Source organism: Podarcis bocagei (genome assembly GCF_964188305.1).
Source record: "Podarcis bocagei genome assembly, chromosome: 4".
In the NCBI taxonomy this organism is placed as follows: domain Eukaryota; kingdom Metazoa; phylum Chordata; class Lepidosauria; order Squamata; family Lacertidae; genus Podarcis; species Podarcis bocagei.
Window position 1 is genome coordinate 101,534,873 of NC_138128.1, and position 9,821 is coordinate 101,544,693.

At 47.9% G+C, this 9,821-nt stretch overlaps 1 protein-coding gene across 2 annotated transcripts in view; it reads left to right on the forward strand.

Annotated features, from left to right (window-relative positions):
- Nucleotides 1-9,821, forward strand: part of ETV6 (ETS variant transcription factor 6) — a 159,048-nt gene that overhangs the window by 57,988 nt on the left and 91,239 nt on the right. The gene's annotated exons all lie outside the window — the stretch shown is intronic.

Genomic DNA, 9,821 nt, shown 5'->3' on the forward strand with positions numbered 1-9,821 from the left:
CTGGTCGCATGGTGTTTTCAGGTGCATTTGCTAGCAATGAGCTCTGGAGGTTATTCTGCATAGGCAGAGCACACCTGTGGGGTGCCTCAGGGTTCTGTCCTCTCCCCCATGCTTTTCAACATTTACATGTAGCCACTGGGAGAGATCATCAGGAGGTTTGGGCTGGGTGTTCATCAGTATGCGGATGATACCCAGCTCTACCTCTCTCTTAAATCAGAAGCAGTGAAGGCGGTGAAGGTCCTGTGTGAGTGTCTGGAGGCGGTTGGAGGATGGATGGCAGCTAACAGATTGAGGTTGAATCCTGACAAGACAGAAGTACTGTTTTTGGGGGACAGGAGGCGGGCAGGTGTGGAGGATTCCCTGGTCCTGAATGGGGTAACTGTGCCCCTGAAGGACCAGGTGCGCAGCCTGGGAGTCATTTTGGACTCACAGCTGTCCATGGAGGCACAGGTCAATTCTGTATCCAGGGCAGCTGTTTACCAGCTCCATTTGGTACGTAGGCTGAGACCCTATCTGCCTGCAGACTGTCTCGCCAGAGTGGTGCATGCTCTGGTTATCTCCCGCTTGGACTACTACAATGCGCTCTACGTGGGGCTACCTTTGAAGGTGACCTGGAAACTACAACTAATCCAGAATGCGGCAGCTAGACTGGTGACTGGGAGCGGCCGCCAAGACCATATAACACCGGTCTTGAAAGACCTACATTGGCTCCCAGTACGTTTCCGAGCACAATTCAAAGTGTTGGTGCTGACCTTTAAAGCCCTAAACGGCCTCGGTCCAGTATATCTGAAGGAGCGTCTCCACCCCCATCGTTCTGCCTGGACACTGAGGTCCAGCTCCGAGGGCCTTCTGGCGGTTCCCTCACTGCGAGAGGCCAAGTTACAGGGAACCAGGCAGAGGGCCTTCTCGGTAGTGGCGCCCGCCCTGTGGAACGCCCTCCCATCAGATGTCAAAGCGATAAACAACTACCTGACATTCAGAAGACATCTGAAGGCAGCCCTGTTCAGGGAAGTTTTTAATATGTGACATTTTAGTGTATTTTTCATCTTTGTTGGAAGCCGCCCAGAGTGGCTAGGGAAACCCAGCCAGATGGGTGGGGTACAAATAATAAATTATTATTATTATTACTAATATGAACAACCTCAACTTTTCCAGCACTTGGTAAATCAGTGTCCAATGTTTACTCTATTTTGCTTTTTAGGAGATCACTTTAAAATGATTAGTGTGAGTTCCTACCATTGTGTGCATGTCTGGCACTTGACTCAAGTGCACATGCATTTAAATGATGTGTGTGAAGACTAAAGCACCATGTAGTGTACTGCTTTGCTCATGCTACAACCAGTAAGGTCTGTGTTTAACTGTTTGGTAGTATTTCAGATTATTTTATTTAACTATTTTATAGGCTTTTAGACCTCTTTTTAGGCAAAATTGCCTACCAAAGCTGTTTACAGTAATATACAAATACATATGCTTAAAATCCAACAATAAAACCATTCAAAACACTTAAAATGCCCAGTTTTATCCAAAAGAAGTATATAGGCATCATTCCAGATAAAGAAGTAATTCACCTAAAGTCATCCAGTATTCTAGAGTAGTACCCGAAGGCCATAATGATAAAACCTGTAAGGCCCATTTAACATTAACAAGGGATGGGGCTTCCCTGATCCCATTCGGAAACGAATTCCATAATTGAGCAGACACTTCCTGGAAAGGCCGCGTTCCATGTGTTCACCAAACTCATTGGTGCTACATCTGGCATTTCCACAGGTTCCCCCAGAACGGATATTAAAGTATGGGATGGCAGGTTGATACAGGTGCATGTGACCCTTGAGGTAAACTCATCCCAAACAATTTAGAGCTTTAAAAGTCAGCCCCAACACTTTGAATTGGGCCCAGAACACACTGGCAACCAGTGTACCTGACACAATAATATGTCTAATGTGTTCTAATTGCCTGCCCCCAACCAATAGCTGGGTGGGCACATTTTAAACCAGTTGGTTTTTGAACTGTCTTCAGAAGCAGCACCAAGAATTCACTAATACAGTGGTACCTCGGTTCTCAAACGCCTTGGTACTCAAACAACTTGGAACCCAAACACTGCAAACCCAGAAGTAACTGTTCTGGTTTGGGAACTTTTTTCAGAAGCTGAATGTGCTCCGTTTTGAGTGCCACACTTCTGTTTTGAGTGTTATGCTGAGGTCTATCTGTTTTTGCTATTGTATTGCGTTTTTGTTTCTGCGGCTTTTTTGTTTTGTTTATGTGACTCTGTGGAACCCAGTTGAGCTTGATTGATTGATTGTGTGACTGCAGTACATTGTTTATTGCTTTCATTTTATGGATCAATGGTCTCATTAGATAGTAAAATTCATGTTAAATTGCTATTTTAGGGGTTGTTTTTAAAAGTCTGGAACGGATATCGGTCCATTTTGCATTACTTTCTATAGGAAAGCACGTCTTGGTTTTAGAACGCTTTGGTTTTGGAACGGACTTCCAGAACAGATTAAGTTTGAGAACCAAGGTACCACAGTACATTGCCGACTGTCGCAAGGTTTCTTCTCCCTAGATAGGGATTCCAGCAGCCATACCAGCCATGCAGATTAAAATTATCTCCTGCTACTGCTGCCACTTGGACTTCTCTGTTTGCACCAGATCCAAGAGGTCATACAAGCTCAAACTTGGTCCTTCGGGGGGAGCACAACCCCACCTAAAAGAAGTTGAATAGAGCAATTGGTTTCCCTCTGCACAGAATCTCTGTCTTGCCTCGATTAAGATTCTGGTTGTTTACCTTCATCTAGCCCAGTATTTTCCCCAGACGTGCTTCAGAAACTCGATGGGGACAATTTTGCATGTTAAAATCAGTATAGGGCAGCCACTCCCAACCCAGTATCCTCCTTATGTTTTAGATTACAACTCTTATCATTCCTGAAAATTAGCCCTGCTCCTTATGGCTGATGGGAGTCCCTCATTATCTGTTGGGCACCATGTGTTTGGGTCAGATTGCAGGAGTGAAAACTTGCACTGAAGAAGCTATATTAATATGCCCCCTTAGGACTGTGCTTTAATCTGTTGGGTTATTTGGATTTCCAGACTTCCTCTTGTCCCTTTTCAACGTCCCATTTTAACTTGTTTAATCTGAGCTCATTATCTGTAATGATGCCCTGAAACTGCCTCCTCTCCCCACTCAATCAGCCCAAGGGGGGAAATGCTGCCAGAATTTTGGTTTCTTTGTGCTATTGCACAAGATGGTCTTACCATGTATCATTAAGTGCTTTCTCACGTGGTGTGTGGAATACCCTGGGGCAATTTCTTCTTTGAAATGGCCAAAAAGTATATGAGTATATGAGGGCACTTTGTAGTGTTTGCCAGAAACAGGTAAGCAAAAATCCTTCCCTTAGAAGCACTGGATGTAGTGCCAAATCGCAAGTGTGTTTGAATCATTGATTTTTAACAAGTACATGGAGGACGGAAAGGATGGGGTAGAATTCTGTTTTGCTCTCTTTTTCCATGGCCTTCGCAGTAAATGTAACCCAGCATTGGAGTTTTTATTTCTTTTGTTCCCATATAGCATAAACAATGTATGTACTGAAGATCAATTACTTAACTGTGTTAATGGGTTAAGGCATTGCATAGGCACATGCTTACAGGCTGGGGTTTGTTTTCTAACACCGTTCTCCACTAGTGAATGGTGGAGTTAAAGACATCTAAGAGATTCTGAACGTGAGAGCAAGCGGGAGAGGGCTGTGGGTTTTGGAGGAGAGAAAAGCAGGACAAGCTTTTTGGGTGAGAGTGGAGGAGAAACCAGCCCTAGACTATAAGAGCTGTCTAGGGCAGTGGTTACCAGACTTTTTGGTGTGGTGACTTCTTGCCTTACTGGCACATGAATTTTGGACTTTAGACTTCCGGTAGCCAAAAGTTTTGTACAGTTTAATTTCAGTACTGCCTGTTTTGCAACCATTGCTTGAGACATCCAAGCAAAAGTTTACACAATTGTAGCACTTACAAAGTTATTCACAGTTTTGTTTATGGGAATGTAAGAAAACCAGACTTTTGATTGCAGTATATTGCTTCATAAGCTACAAAAACTACTCTAAAAACATATGGTTATACAAACTCTGTGTGTGTGTGTATAGGCAGGTGTCAGTGGGATCACTGAGCTTCTGTTTTGCAACTAGTACATTTATGCAGGGGTTGGTGATTGTCAGGCATAGGCTCAGATCATTATTGATAAAGATAGTATTTATTATTTTGACTAAGCAAATTTCAAATCACTCTTAGCTTATCTATTAACTAATCCTACATGCATCAGACACAAATTGTAATAGCTGCTTGAAACAACTCTCTGTCCACACACCTTGCAGTAAACGGTCAACAGTTCTTCCGCCAGAGAGCAACTCCCCAGTGTTAAATTGTGAGACTCAAGCCTTTGCCATCAGACTCTGAAAGAGCTTGAGAGCCAAGTTAAGTGTCAAAATGGTTCTATTTTATTCAATGTAATATAATAAAATGAGAAGATCTGCAAAAACCAGTTAAACCAAATCATCAGGACAAGTGGTCCGTATAGCAATGAAGAATCAGGTAGCGCCAGGTCCTTTCTTTCTCCTTGGCGGATTTACACCTGCAAACACGGCAAAGAATTGGAAGTAAATGCTCCCTCCCTGCTGTCCAACGTTTGCCAAAGTGTGCATGATGCCAACCCTAAAGGGCACCCCGGAGGACCACAAAGCCAAAGGTAGCAGAAAGTGACTGAAGAGTGCCCTTAACCTAGTAATGCCTCAGGTGTTTTTCTATTTTTTAACAACCAGTTTTTAAAATTTTCTCTCATCTGCCTAGATTAATGTATATGCTGCTGCAAACCCAATTAGTATTTTCCAGCAGCATGAAGTACACAAAAAGTAAGATCTCCAAAGGCCAATCAGGGAATTCCTACTGGGCCTCCAAAGGGCAACTAGCAAAGCCCACTGTGGCGGAAGGTGCGGTGAAGAAGAAGAAGAAGAGTGGTCTGAGGGCAGTGCCTGGATTATAAAGCCCATATCACCTGGCCTTTCGGTACAGGGCTAGAAAACCTCACTTGCCTTTCCTTATCCTCCCTGAGGATAAACCACTCAAGGCCACTTGGAGTGGGAGTGGCATTCTGACATTCAGTTATAAGTATCAACACAACATTAAGAATATGCCAAGAAAACAAGAAGTTGGAAGAGGTATTCATCATTTCAGTTAAGGATTAAAAGTAGTTATTATTTGGTGTTTGTTTGTGGGTCGCAAGCCACAGTTTGGGAAACACTGATCTCGGGTAGTAGTAGGAGTGGTTTAGGTAGGCCTGGTTTGGACTTCTCTGAAGTGTAAAAAGATGTGCCTAAAGTCCTTCTTAAGTCAGGCATATTGAGAGGAATACATTTTAACTGTCACTGATAATTTTCTAATTGCAAAGTTGTAGTTGTTTTGATCTATTGTTTCCCACCACTTATAAAAAGAAAATTAGTATAATTAAAAACGGGTTTTCCTATTTGTGTTGTAATTTTCAGGACCATTAATTAGAGCTCGACATGACTGCTAGTACCAATTTGCATACAACCCATCACATGTTGTGGTTGGCAAATGCTTCCAGAAGACAAGGCAGACAATTTTCCTTCCAGGCTGCAGCTGTGGCAAAAATGGCTAACCCTTTTTTGGGGCTGTGGGGCTGTGACAGATGGGCTAGTAATTATTTTGCTGTTGCTAGCTAGTAACTCTGTGGGTTTATTTGAGAGGCTGCACCAATATTTTATTCTTATTGCTGTTTTGCAAGACTCTGCATATGGTCATTTGTCTATACAGGGGGCAGCCCCACCAGAAGGGGGCTGGGCTGGGTTTACGTTCACTCTGTCGACCCACACAATGACTCGGAATGCACAAATGGGGAATAGCCTATAATCATTTATTTCTATAGAGCCTGGATTCATACATACATACATCCAGGGAACTGTGGCATATCATGGCTCCAGGTGTTTTCCCTTGAGCAGTTAAAGGCACACACCTTCTCCCCCACTTTGTGTTTGCTGACTATAATCTGGTGGGACCCTGCTAAGCGTGAACAAGCCCAGGACTTCATGTGCCAGATGCAGCCCTTTCAAGCTACAGCTGTTATTGGAGGTGGGGCAGAGCTAAGAGGGCAGTCACAGGCAGTGTGTACGTATAAAATGTGGGAGTAGGATGGGATTCATTGGTGCTTAGGACCTGGCCTTAGAGTTGACACCGTTGGGGCAACCACTGCTGAGGACCAGCCACCATCAATTACAACTGGACTGCCTGGGAGATTTGGGCACCCTTGGATTGGTGGGCCCTCCTCCTCTGCATGTGTGCCTGCCCAGATGCAGGGGGGGGGGGTCAGAGCCACTGCTGCTCCGTACAGCTCTGCTGTGGCTTGTTCACATGCCTCCCTGCCAAAGCTTCTGCCACTGCAGATTGCTTCCTTACTTACCTCCGCTTGCTTGCTTGCTTGCTTGCTACCTCCTTCTTCTAGGTGATAGTGATGAATTTGCTTTCGGAGCCCAATTGCCACTGCCCAAAGGGAGGGAGCCACTGAGCAAGTGGAGTTCACAGCAGGAAGATCATCCCTCCCAAACCCAGAAGTGTCCCTGTCTAGTTTTGATGGGGTGCCATTTTTGGGCCAAAAATATTCCATTGGTTTTCTGGCTGAATATTTTTAGCTGAGGCGCTCCAGTGCTTTATAAAAATAGGTGGGGCAATAAAGTAGACAGGCTTGTGGCCAATCCAGTTACTCATTCATCAGATCATTTACCGTATATGCACCTCTCACAGCAAAAGTCAACAGTAGACTCTATGTGACCACATGCAGGCACACCTCATTTTATTATACTTTGCTTTATTGCACTTCACAGATATTGCTCCTTACAGCTGCAGGCAGCCTGGCCACTTCCAGGGGAAGGAAGCCCCCCCCCCGCCCCTCTTCAGGCCATGGGAGTGGAGCTGGCTAGGGCTAGAGCTAGGTTTTCCTCCTCCCGACCCTGCAGCCAGGTGGGGCCTGGCTAAATAGACTACAGTATAAACATAACTTTTATATGCCCTGAGAAACAAAACCAACAAAGTGTAACTTGTTTTATTGCAGTGGCCTGGAACCAAATTCCCAATATCTCTGAGGTAGGCTGTATCAATTTGTACTTGCTGACCTGCCTCTGTCACACTCTCAAGCCCTCGGGAAGTAAGAAGCAACCAAAACATTCTGGTGAAGTGGAAAGTGGCTAGGAAAGAATTCTTGCTGTTCTGGTCCAGTGCAGTGTGCTTCAGTTTCCCCATATATGGGTGATGAGGAGTTCCTGGATCTGAAATGAACTGATATGCTGACCCAAAGTCAAAGACCTACTTCAGTTGGCACTTAGAGCAGATTTGCTTCTTGTTGACATGTGTGTTAGTTTACTGCCTGCATACTGAAATGTGCGGTTGTTGAGGAACTGTTCCAAGCAGAGTGTGTGCAGTGTTTGAGGAGCAGGGGCAGCCAAACCGCTCAAGTCCCTGTGAGCGAATGGGCTCTGCTGTGGTCTCCAGAGGCTGCACTCCTGAAGGCCAACCTAGGCGTGGCAGAGGCACCTACAGTTGTTCATCTGCCTGCCCTCTCTGTGCCTAAAGCAAAGCGTCTAAAGGGGATGTTTCAGGCACTTTTCTCCCAGCCCAGCTGGGAGCAGATCAGAACCCCAGGCAAGCAGTATTGCCTGTTACCATTGCATGAGGGGAAAAGAGAGAGGCTTCCTCTTGCTAGCCCCCCATTGTAGGTTCCTGCACAATCAGCAAGTGCAGTCCAGCTCTTTCCCTTACACAGTGGTAGTTGCATGTACAGTCAAACCTCGGCTCCTGAACGCCTCTGTTTTGGAACATTTCAACTCCCGAACGTCAAAAACCCAAAAGTAAATGCTCCGGTTTCCGAACGTTTTTCAGAAGCCGAATGTCTGACGTGGCTTCCACTTGAGTGCAGGAAGCTCCTACAACCAATAGGAAGCTGCGCCTCAGTTGTTGAACATTTTGGAAGCTGAGGGGGAAGGAGAGAGTTCACTCCCTTCCCAAACTGTTCCCCTACACCCATTTTAAAATTCATGAGCAGGAATTTTTAAGAAGTGCCTGTCTGCAGTACATCATACAATTCTTACTGGAGCAGTGACCTCTTGGTAGCCATCAAACCTAACTGAGAGGTTATTTCAAAAGCCTGCTTCCATGCCTTAACTGGATACTGTTTCAGGCTTTTTTCTGGAGTCTGCACTGTGTTGTTTCAGTTTTATTAGATTTATATGCTGCAGGCCTTTCTGAATCTACTTTTCAGTGAGGAAACCTTCATGCTCTGGATTGCCACTGGGTGTCATTTGAATTGCTTTTCTACATTCTGTACTAACTACTGGATTGAAGTCCTTCTGGCATGCAGGGGCGTAGGAGGGGGGTGGACCACCCCAGTTGCCCTCACTGAGGGGGGTGACATTTGGCATGCCCGTGACTCCCAAGCCTGCCCCAGAGCTGTTGGGGTAAGTGGGGGAACTGCGCCACTTTGCTGGCAGCATTCCTCCCTTCCCCCTTTGTTTTGACAGCTTGGGAGGGGCTTGGGAATCACGGGCGGGCAGCGGCTGAATGTCCGCCATGCGCAGCTCGGTCCATCCCCATGGGCGGCTTGCTCCGCCCCCGGCTGCAGGGCATGCTGATTATATCCACGATGGGTGGCACCTACGTGTGTGTGTTAAGTAATGCTGTAAAGAGTGAAAAAAGAATTACAGTGGTGCCTCGCAAGACGAAATTAATTCGTTCCGCAAGTTTTTTCTTCTTGCGAGTTTTTCGTCTTGCGATGCACGGTTTCCCATAGGAATGCATTGAAAATCAATTAATGCGTTCCTAGGGAAACCAACTTCAGACCAGGTCCGGGGACAGTCTGTCCCCCGACCTCTTCTGAAGGCTGGGGGGGGGACAAGGGCTTTTCTTCCCACCCCCAGCATTTTAAAATCGCCCTGGGACAGCGGAGGACTTCTCCGCTGTCGGGGCGATTTAAAAGCCCCTGGGAAGGCAGGCAGGGGGGACAAAGACTTTTGCCCCCCGCCAGCCTTCAGAAGAGGTCCTGGACCTCTTCTGAAGGCTGGCGGGGGCGAAAGTCTTTGCTCCCCCCGCCTGCCTTCAAAAGCTGTCCGGCCAAGGCTTCGCGGACCTCTCCGCCAGCAGCGGCAGCGCTGCCGCTGCTGGCGGAGACTTGCCGGCATGCCGAAGCCTGCGCGCAGCGCGCCCAGGCTTCGCGGACCTCTCCGCCAGCAGCGGCAGCGCTGCCGCTGCTGGCGGAGACTTGCCGGCATGCCGAAGCCTGCGCACGCTGACATCAGTGCGCCCAGGCTTCGCGGACCTCTCCGCCAGCAGCGGCAGCGCTGCCGCTGCTGGCGGAGACTTGCCGGCATGCCGAAGCCTGCGCGTAGCGCGCCCAGGCTTCGCGGACCTCTCCGCCAGCAGCGGCAGCGCTGCCGCTGCTGGCGGAGACTTGCCGGCATGTCGAAGCCTGCGCGCAGCGCGCCCAGGCTTCGCGGACCTCTCCGCCAGCAGCGGCAGCGCTGCCGCTGCTGGCGGAGACTTGCCGGCATGCCGAAGCCTGCGCACGCTGACATCAGTGCGCCCAGGCTTCGCGGACCTCTCCGCCAGCAGCGGCAGCGCTGCCGCTGCTGGCGGAGACTTGCCGGCATGCCGAAGCCTGCGCGTAGCGCGCCCAGGCTTCGTGGACCTCTCCGCCAGCAGCGGCAGCGCTGCCGCTGCTGGCGGAGACTTGCCGGCATGCCGAAGCCTGCGCGCAGTGCGCCCAGGCTTCGCGGACC